This window comes from Corvus brachyrhynchos, unplaced genomic scaffold (assembly GCF_000691975.1).
Source record: "Corvus brachyrhynchos isolate BGI_N302 unplaced genomic scaffold, ASM69197v1 scaffold91, whole genome shotgun sequence".
In the NCBI taxonomy this organism is placed as follows: domain Eukaryota; kingdom Metazoa; phylum Chordata; class Aves; order Passeriformes; family Corvidae; genus Corvus; species Corvus brachyrhynchos.
The window spans coordinates 1,825,675-1,835,217 of NW_008236442.1; the positions used below are offsets into that span (position 1 = coordinate 1,825,675).

Consider the following 9,543-nt stretch of genomic DNA (forward strand, 5'->3'; position numbering starts at 1 on the left):
AAAAGAGCTGACCAAGACAAAACTCTTTCTACAGACACTTTTCAGAGAGAAATGCATTTCATGGCTGAGTTCTAAAGCATTCTTCTTCCATGGGGGAGATGGAAGGGATTTGCACAAAGAGCTTAGTATCTCCTTCTCCCACCAGTCTTTCCAGCAAGTGACCAAAGAAGGAGCCCAGAGCAGCAGCTTGTGAGGAACACCTTTCGCACAAAGGGCTGTGCCAGCCATGCACACAAGTAACCCTCAGCACACACAGAAGCTGTTTTCCCTCTCTCTGAAATGCTGAGTCCAGTTGCATCTCCCTGACCCTTCCCCTCAAAGAAGCACGGACTGCCCCAAGCCTCCCTGGAGAAGTGATTCAGCCAAGCCACACAGCACAGCTCGGATTGCGTAAACCCTCCAGGCAGCAAGTTATTTTTGTCCTTTTTAAATCTATTTTTGCTATTTCAGTGGCCTTCCCTGCCACCAAATAAGAACACTGACAATCTTCAACACATTTATCCTTAGAGCCCTCTGAGATAGAGAAAGTGGGTTTGTTTCCAGTTAATAGCACAAGATCAGCCAAACCCAGGCTCTCAAAGGACTCCAGGAACCTAATTCTAGAGAAATCAGTGGGATTTAGGAAACCCTACAGATCAGGATCAGGGCCTAACAGATTAAAAGGGACAAAAATAACTTGCCACCTCGTTGGGGCTTTGCAAGCTCGTCTGTGCGTGTTGTGAAACACCATGCCAAGGCTACACGAAGCCAATTCAGCATGAGGGGATCACTCACCACTGTAATATCAATTTAAAAGAAACATCCCTTTCTTTGAGTGATTGCTGTTACCTCACCAGACACCTGCAGCCAAATCCGTCTTATTTCCCACGAGGTGGGACACCCACAAGAAGATTAAACTTCATGAACTAATGAGTTTGCCATTAATCCTGTGTTTCTGGAGTCCAACAGCATGACATCCACTAATTTAAATTGTGAACTACTGATGAAAAAGCAAACTATGTACCTGCTTGGCAAGAATACCTCAGCTGTAGCTATGCACAGTTTTATTCATTCTAATATACGGATTAGTGTAATAAAATGTAATTTTATAAATCAATAAAGCGGTAGTAATGAGATTGCACTGTAATGTTCTGCTTTTAAATACTGGTACAGAAATGAGTGAAAATTGCCATTTGTCTAAGTGTGGATGCAACTTATAGAAAGTGAAATTAGCTGAAAGTAAATTAACAAGGTGATTATATACTTACATGCACTTATATTCAGTTTCTCTCATATACACTTTTAGAAGCTTAGATAATTCTATACCCATGGCACACACCTTTATTTCAAAAGGTCCACCTTTCATCTATGTAAAAATTATCACAGTTACTTTCAGTAGAAATGTCTATCTTGGGGAAGGCTATGGCTGATGGTGGTAAATTAAATACCTACACTGGATAATTACAGAGCACTCTGATTAGCTGGTTATTTTTAATCCTGTAGATCATTCACTCTGGGCTATTTCAACCCAAGCCCAGTCTGATCCCTGCAGTGCTTGCATGGGGCTGCCCCACTTCAGTCACCTGCAGCCTCACCATGCTGAGGCAGAGCAGTGGAAAAGCACAGCGTGGATTCAGATCACTATTCCATATGAATGTGCACATCTGTATTAAATACAACAAGCCAAAGGTGTGTGTGTGGGGAAGTGCTTAAAATACCCTTAACTCACAGGAGAGCTGGGATGGAGGTTTACTCCCACGCATTCAGCACTTTTAAACAAATACTGCATTGTCTTATTTATACTTTCACATTTTAGAAGTAATTTATCAGGATGTATAACCTATCATGCTTTATATCTGCTTTTTTCATATCTGCTTGCAGAGCTATCTGATTTCTCCAAATTGCCAAAGAGAAGGTGTAGCCCAGTCTGAGAGCTTCATAACTCAAGGATATCATTAAACCAAGCTGTGAATTGGTCCAGTAGCAGTATTCAGCTGCTGAGAAAGAAAACACCCATTGATTCCCTGTGATGTTTGGCTGAGTGGCTGGATTAAGGAAGTGTAGTATTAAAAACTGCATTTCATTAGCTATCAGATCTTCACATGGCTTGGTACAAGTTTTGAGTAGGTTATGCAGGAGTAGAATCATAGAATAGGTAAGAAATAAATGGCTCTCAAACTTTTTGCCTGATGTTCCAGACCAAAGGCTGGGAGAAAAGGGCTTTGGAAAAGATGAGGGGACAAGACAGCATTTGGAACTGGGTACACTGTAAACTCTTGCAAGATGAATTGCCAAGTCACAGAGCAAAGACAGACAGAAAACCAGAGAAGTCAGATAAGCCGAGGTCACCGATTTTTTGAGAAACCTTAAGGGTTTTATAAACATTATACAATCTTTTTTGCCTGCCATGAACTAGTGGAAAAATTTTCCTATTTGGGGAAAGACATGCAGTGGAGTTTTGAAGCAGAAAAACAGGGAACAAGAACACAGCAACCAGTTTTATAAAAAAAATAATGAAAGCTTGTTTTGGCAATATGTGTAACTATTTCAACCAAAGGAAGAATACTCTGACAGTCACACTCCCAAGGCCAGAGGCTTTAATTTCTGGGACTGGGAGGCTCCTGCAGTGTCTCTCAGTATCCATTTACCTGGCTGGCATCCCCCATCTTCATGTCCTTTGTTATCCCAAAGGCTGGCAGTTCACAGCCTCTTGTCTGGGGCTCCCACCCAGAGTTTAACGTGCACTTCAGTCTCCATCTCAATCTGCAGCTTTTGAGCCCACGAACCTGGACCAGGTGTGTTCCTCAACAGCACTACTACACAAGCTGACACAATTATGGGACGAAAAAAAATGCATCTCTTTTCTTTAAAACTTGGATACCAAAACATTTCAAATTCCACAAAACAAGATATCCTATTTTCTATTCTACTTCAAGACTTCAGACGTGGCCTATGATCAGATACCATAATTAAGCTCAAAATAAATGGCATTTCCAACACAGGCTGAACACCTGCAGTATTTCAATTCAGCTTCTATTCAAAAATAATGTTTGCTTTTAACATCTGCATACATATGTGCACATATATCCATGAAAAGATATTCTGCACTTAAAAGCCACAGTACTAAATTTCAGATTATTTGATGTCCAACAGCTCAGCTGCCTCAATAGAGAGTCTTTACCTCTTTTTGCTGTTTGTAATACAACACAATGTGGGTCATCCCTGTTTGGGTGTGATATAAAACTCCTTCTTTTGACTTTAATTGCCTTTGCAGCAGACCTCTGGTTTGCAGTTAAAAGCCTGAATAAAACACCTCACCTAATAGCAGGTAGACCAGTTCATTAGTCTAATCCCTGTAAAATTCCAACACAGAAATAGAGAGTCACAGAAAACATATTGATTTATCTCTGAGGCATTCCCTCAAGTTTGTTTCAGTGACCACATCCAGTCTACTGAAAAGAAGGAGGCAGAGAGTTTTTTTCCCTTTTTAAAAAAAACCCCAACAAAACAAACAAAAAACCACCACCACCATCCCCCCCATTCCACCACACTTCCACAGGACATCAAAATAGTTATTAAAAGCAGTCTTTTTCCCTGAACAATGTACACTGAAAACACTGTCTCCATGGAATACTTTCTCCTGAAGCTCAGAGCCATGAAATGCGGTAAAACTAATGGACTTCGAACTGTGATAACCTCATCACACTCTTGGAACGTCAGAGTCTCCTGTGGCTCCTCAATTTTTGTCTCTGGCCACTCACCAACCCTTGCTTCAGATGGTTCTTTTTCCCTGACAAATCCTCCTTCACCTTTGCTTAGCAGTTTTCCAGCTTCACATTCAATACTGACCAAAAAAATGCAAATGCCTCTGCTATAGCAAGGAGGATGCAGACTATAGAAATGTGCAGTCATGTAACCATATGGATGCACTTGCTGTAAAACTCAAGGGAAGGACTAGAACAGACAGCAAATCTACCCAGCAATGTGCACATTTAGACAATACTCCCTACAGATTCTGTCCCTTAATTTTACCTGTTCTTAACTGATACCAATTCCTGCATTTTTTTCAGTAGCTCTGTATGCAAGGCATGTTTTAGTTCTTCATGATTGCTATCACTTCAGCTGGTTGAAAACATTATCCTGGTTCACCTTCTGTGATGCTGATTAGACAACAGCTCAAGATGCTGAAAAAATGCAAAACATTGAGAAGCTGATTGGTGTCTGAGTTTCAGATTCATCCCTATTGATAACTGGAAGTGTTGAAATGTAAAAGAAATCGAATACATAAATTTTAAGTATTTTCTTACCCCACTGAAATAAAAACTATTACAATATTTTGTTATTTACAGTTCCTTTTCTGCAAATTCCACATCCCCCAGCTCTAACACAGAAAGAACTTGTAGTTTTTTAAGTGCAATAGAATACCAAAGAAAATTCAAGTTACAATACATTCTCCTCACTTTTAATTAAAACATTTCCTGGTACAGTAAAAGCCTGCTGGCTAGGTCGCACATAACTCTGCATCTTTGCAGTCCAAAATGAACTGTCATGTTATTGATGATGTATACAAGCTTCTCCATTGATTTTATTGCTTTTCCAGTTGTACACAAACAATAAAACCTTGCCTACAAATCCTGTCATCACCTATGAGTTTCATAGGATACACTCTCACAGGATGCTTTACTTTGCCTTTCTGAAGCCAAGCAACACCCCTCTACAATACTCCAGTGCTTGGCTTAAATGATCTTTGCTTCATTTAATCTGATTATTTCTAGTTATACCTTCTCTCTGTTAAATATCCCTGTGTAGTCGTTTACAGTTCTGTGTTCACACAAAACAATCTTTCCATCACATTACACACTCCATCATTTTATTAGCTTCTTGCAAATAATTTTCTGCAAGTGTCCCAATTTTAAATGCCATTTTAAATTCATTTGCTAGTTTATCAATGCCCTGCTGGTGTTGACTGGGCATCACACAACACGAGATGCCCCATGGAGCTACAACACCGGCAGCTCTAACTTTCACTGCAGTGAGTAATTCCAGAGTATCTCCAGGTCCCCACAACCATTGGTTTGAGTCCAACATAAATAAACATCACACAATAATTATCCTCATGCAACTGTCTGGCAGCCCAAACAAATGAGCTGTTCATTGTCTTGCCTCCAATCCCCTGCAAAGAAAAACACCACCAGGTTTTAGCTTGCACTTGTGTCGGCATAACACAGAGGATACAGAAGAAATCCTCAACACCCCAATTACTTTCTCGGCTTAGACCCGGTTGGTGGAGGGTGTTGTGATCTGAGGTGTTGAGAAGAGAGTTTCCCCAGAAATCTGTTTTCTCATGCTCCTAGATCACTACATGCCTGGAAAATGAATGCCTGGAAGCACACGATCAGATCCAGGCTTTAAAGAAACGCTGAGATGATATTCTCTCAGAAGTATCTGTATGTTATTTGACTTAAAGGACAGTCGAGTGATTATCAGAGAGACAGGCTGCCTTTCTTCAGGACAAGAATATCATATGACAGATAAGACCTTACTAAAAAAACAAAGTTTAAATCTAAACTCCAGCACTTATTTTCAAAGTGTGAAGCATTCATCCTTTGACAGCTGTGTTGAGACCTTCAGAGGAGTGATGCAGGTGAAACCACTCTGCCAGACAGATGCTGGTACAGAACTGATAATGGGACTTGCTGCAAATCACCTGCTCAGTTCAAAGCCCACAAGTATCCCAATTGCTTCAAGACCAATTTCCATGATTAGTGCTAAACACATGCTCAAGCTTTTGCAGGATAACAGCCTCGGGGCAGTAAATGTTTTGTGGATAAAAAAAGAAAAATAAAAAATACTGTCTTTTGGTTCTGGCTCAGGACACTGCTGATTTAAGGTGATCCCTACTGCCCATGGTACTGGTGGAGGTGATGAGGCTGGAGAGAGCCAGCAGCTCCATCTCCCAGCACTATTTTTTTAAGAAATATTCTCTCATCCTGTCAAGGATGTGTTGCAGAAAGGCAAAAGAAAATTAAGAGAGAAATCCCTGCTACTTCTGTCACTGCAGGATGAGAGTGACCTAAGTCCAATGAATGAAAATAATTTCATTGGAAGCATTTTAAATATTTAAAATAAAACTAAAACGAACACCCAAATCTTCAAACATACATCAAAAAATCTGAGCAGGCCCCATTTGTCAGTACATTCGCCTTCAAAATGCCTCCAGCAAGGTGGGAAGATGAAATCATGCCCATTTTTTAGATGGGTAATGGAGGCACAGAACAGCCAAGCTGGCAGCCCAAGCTCAGAGCCGATTAGGAAGGAAAAAGCAGAAGGTCACTTGTGTCCCACAATTCTGTGGTTAGCAGACAACGTTTGGGAGCTAATAGCATTATGTGCTCTGTGATGCTGATCTGTGCAGATAAACATGACAGGCCCTGGTGATGGCTTCATCAGAGGGAACTGCTGACTCAGTGTTCAGGCATGATGGCAAGAGCTGTTTATGTGCGTACATTGAAAAACAACAGATGACTTCTGGAGCAAAACACATGGGGAAAATTCTTTCTCGAGGCAATACAAAAGAACCAAAGTAACTAAAGCACTTTCCCACACTGACTGTGCAGTAAACTAGAGCTTTGAACAGCAACCATCCATTATCCCATGTATTTTTAGCAATTCTGAGATTAATAACTGGAAAGGGCCAATAAAACAGAATTAAAACACACATCCTTTTGATGAACTGCCACTCACTCGTTTCAGATCACTTCATACCGCAACAGAAATCTGAAGTTTGAAACATTCACTATAGCACTTTGTCTACCACTATTGCCATTTAAGTTATGCTTTGCACTTTCTAGATGAATGAATCACATTAATTATTTCTTTTTTCCCCTCTGACTGTTCAGCCAAATTAGGCTACTTCCAGAGTTGAAGGGGAAAACGCAATTACTAACGCTTCCAAACATCCATTTGGCAGAAAAACATGCGGAAGGGAAGACATTCCTGTGAGCTGTGAGAAATTGTTGTCTATTATAAAAATACCATCTTCTCCTTTATTGTTATAGCTGTCTTTCACCTATAAAATTTTTCCTTGAGCTAGGATAAGACTGTAAAGAAGTGTATTTGAAAATCACAACTCTGAGACAACCTTCAAAATAAATAAAAAGTTATTAACACTTGTGTTGGGAGCCAATTCTACTAGGTTAGAATTGTAAAACCTGCAGCATGGAGAAATTCATTCATCTCTCTTCCAACTCTTATCAGTTCTTCCCAGCCCCTCATCAGAGACCACAGAACTGTTATTCCAAGAGCTGAAGCTGATTTCCTGGATCATTTTACTCAATGGGAATCTCATTTATTATTGAAAATAACAGAAACTTGACCTTCCCTGGAGACTTTTACAGAAGTTCAGACTGGAGGTGAATTTGTCCAACCTGCATAATGCAAATCAATTCCTCCCAGGGTAAAGCAGCATTCAAAGGGAACAAGGCTGGTCGAATTAACCCTTTTGTGCATAATTAATGCAACCATTGATCAGCCACAATTTGGATTAGGATCTTTTTCTGAAAGATAAAGGCACAGCGATGAATTTACACACTTTTAAAAAGTCAAACTTTGAGAAACCTGCTTTGATCAACGTGAGGCTCTTGCTACCACAGACCTAAACAGGTATTTTCCATGGCACACAGAGCAGGGACATTCAGCACACAGCCCAGTGGCAGCTGTGACTCTTGTTTGTCACAGATCTACATACAGCCTCTCGAATGGATCAGTGGGTGATTTCCTGGTTTATTCCCCACTTGGTGTGTGCAAACAATTCCCATTTAGGACCAGTGGGAGCATGGAGCATGTGGCCATGAGAAGACACAATGAAAGCTCAGGTGCTGAACATACCTACAGGCTATCTCTGGTATTATTTCATGATCTTTAGCTTACACTCCTCATCTGTTTGGAAACCATGACTACGAGTTACCACAATGTGTGAATTTACAAATAATAATGAATTTATCTAGACTGGTATACCTGCTCATCAGGTAGCAATGGTCACAATATTTACAGAACTGGATTTATAAAGCTGCTTATTCTCAAACATCCAGTGCTTGCTTTTCTTCCTCCCAGGCCTAACAGTAGTGCAGAGGAAAATGAGTACTTTATTTTGTATACTCTGTGTTACACAGGCCAGTAACTTTGTGAACTGTTGATGGCACCTGTTTACTTAGTGACATCCTATTTTCCCATACACCATTCCCATGTAAAGAACTTCAGATTCCCAGGGTGATATTTAAATGTCTAGGTAAAAACTGTAGCACTTACAGGTAGATTTTAAGAGAGTTCAACATCAAAAATTCAAGTTTGCAGGAGGACTGGCTCTGCACTAGCAGCTACAAGTGGTCCCAATGGTCAGTGGCTTTGAAACCATGAAGAGCAGAAAATAACTCTCCCTACCACATCTTTCACAGATGATGCTTAGGGAAAGCTGCTCTTGCCTTCAGGTAGAGGAATGGATTAAATGACCTCCTTCAAGGTTTGCTCTCAAGTTTGCAAATCACAAGAGCTGGCAACACTGTAATCATGTAGCAGAATTTTCAGGAGGACAATGTTGTTCTAAATTATGTCAGAGTTGTAAAGCGTGCTGGTAGAAGAGGATTCTTCTTTTTAAAGGTACCCAAGCCAACCCATTCATCTGTTTAGAGCAGGCCTCTTCCAAATGAGTTTTTACAAAGTGCACATCTACACTGCGGTCATTTGAGGACAGAGCTCAGCAGCCAAGTATTTATGGATTTGTTAAGGCAGGTGCTGCAGTTTACCAAGGGCAAGAGATTGTGCGTCTGGATTATGAGCAACACTCAACTTCATATCCAGCCAAGGACCTTTACACACCTGTGATCAACACTTTCCAGCATAGACAGAGCCACACACTCACAGAATCACAGAATATCCTCAGCTGGGAGGGACCCACAAGGATCATCGAGTCCAACTCCTGGCCCTGCATGGGACACCCCAACAATCCCACTGTCTGCCTGAGAATGTTGTCCAGAACCAAACTCTTCCCCCAAGATCCTGGGCTGGGATCACCAGGGCTGGGAGAGGAATGACGATGGAGGAGGGTGCTGGGTGGGACTCACTCCCACTGTTCCACAGTGCAGGGGGACCGGGGAGGCCACGCGAGCAACAGGACCAGTGGCACCCGGCCTGGCTCTGCCCAGCTCTGCACGGTCCCGGATTGTATTTAATAATTTGTATATATAAATTTTATATATATATCGCTACACAATCGTTCTATATGGAACTGTTATATATCGTTATAGATAACCCTATAATCAGTATGTTCGTTATAGATCATTACAGCTGCTGAGACCAAAGCCCCTTCACGACAGCGGCTCCAGTGACCGACAGGGGCCCCGCTTACCCTCCCCACTCCCACAGTCAGACCAGGTTTCCTTCCCGGTTCCACCCCAGGATTCCTACGGCACAGTCTCGGGTGGCTCGTTCCATAGAACCGTTTATTCACACAGAAACAGCCCGAGCTGGCGCCTCCGACGAGGACGAGTCACCTCATTTTCACCTCAA

General features: G+C 41.4%; 1 protein-coding gene across 30 annotated transcripts in view; it reads right to left on the reverse strand.

The window, feature by feature from the left end:
• MAGI1 (membrane associated guanylate kinase, WW and PDZ domain containing 1) overlaps positions 1–9,543 on the reverse strand; it is a 289,089-nt gene that overhangs the window by 91,612 nt on the left and 187,934 nt on the right. The window lies entirely within an intron of this gene.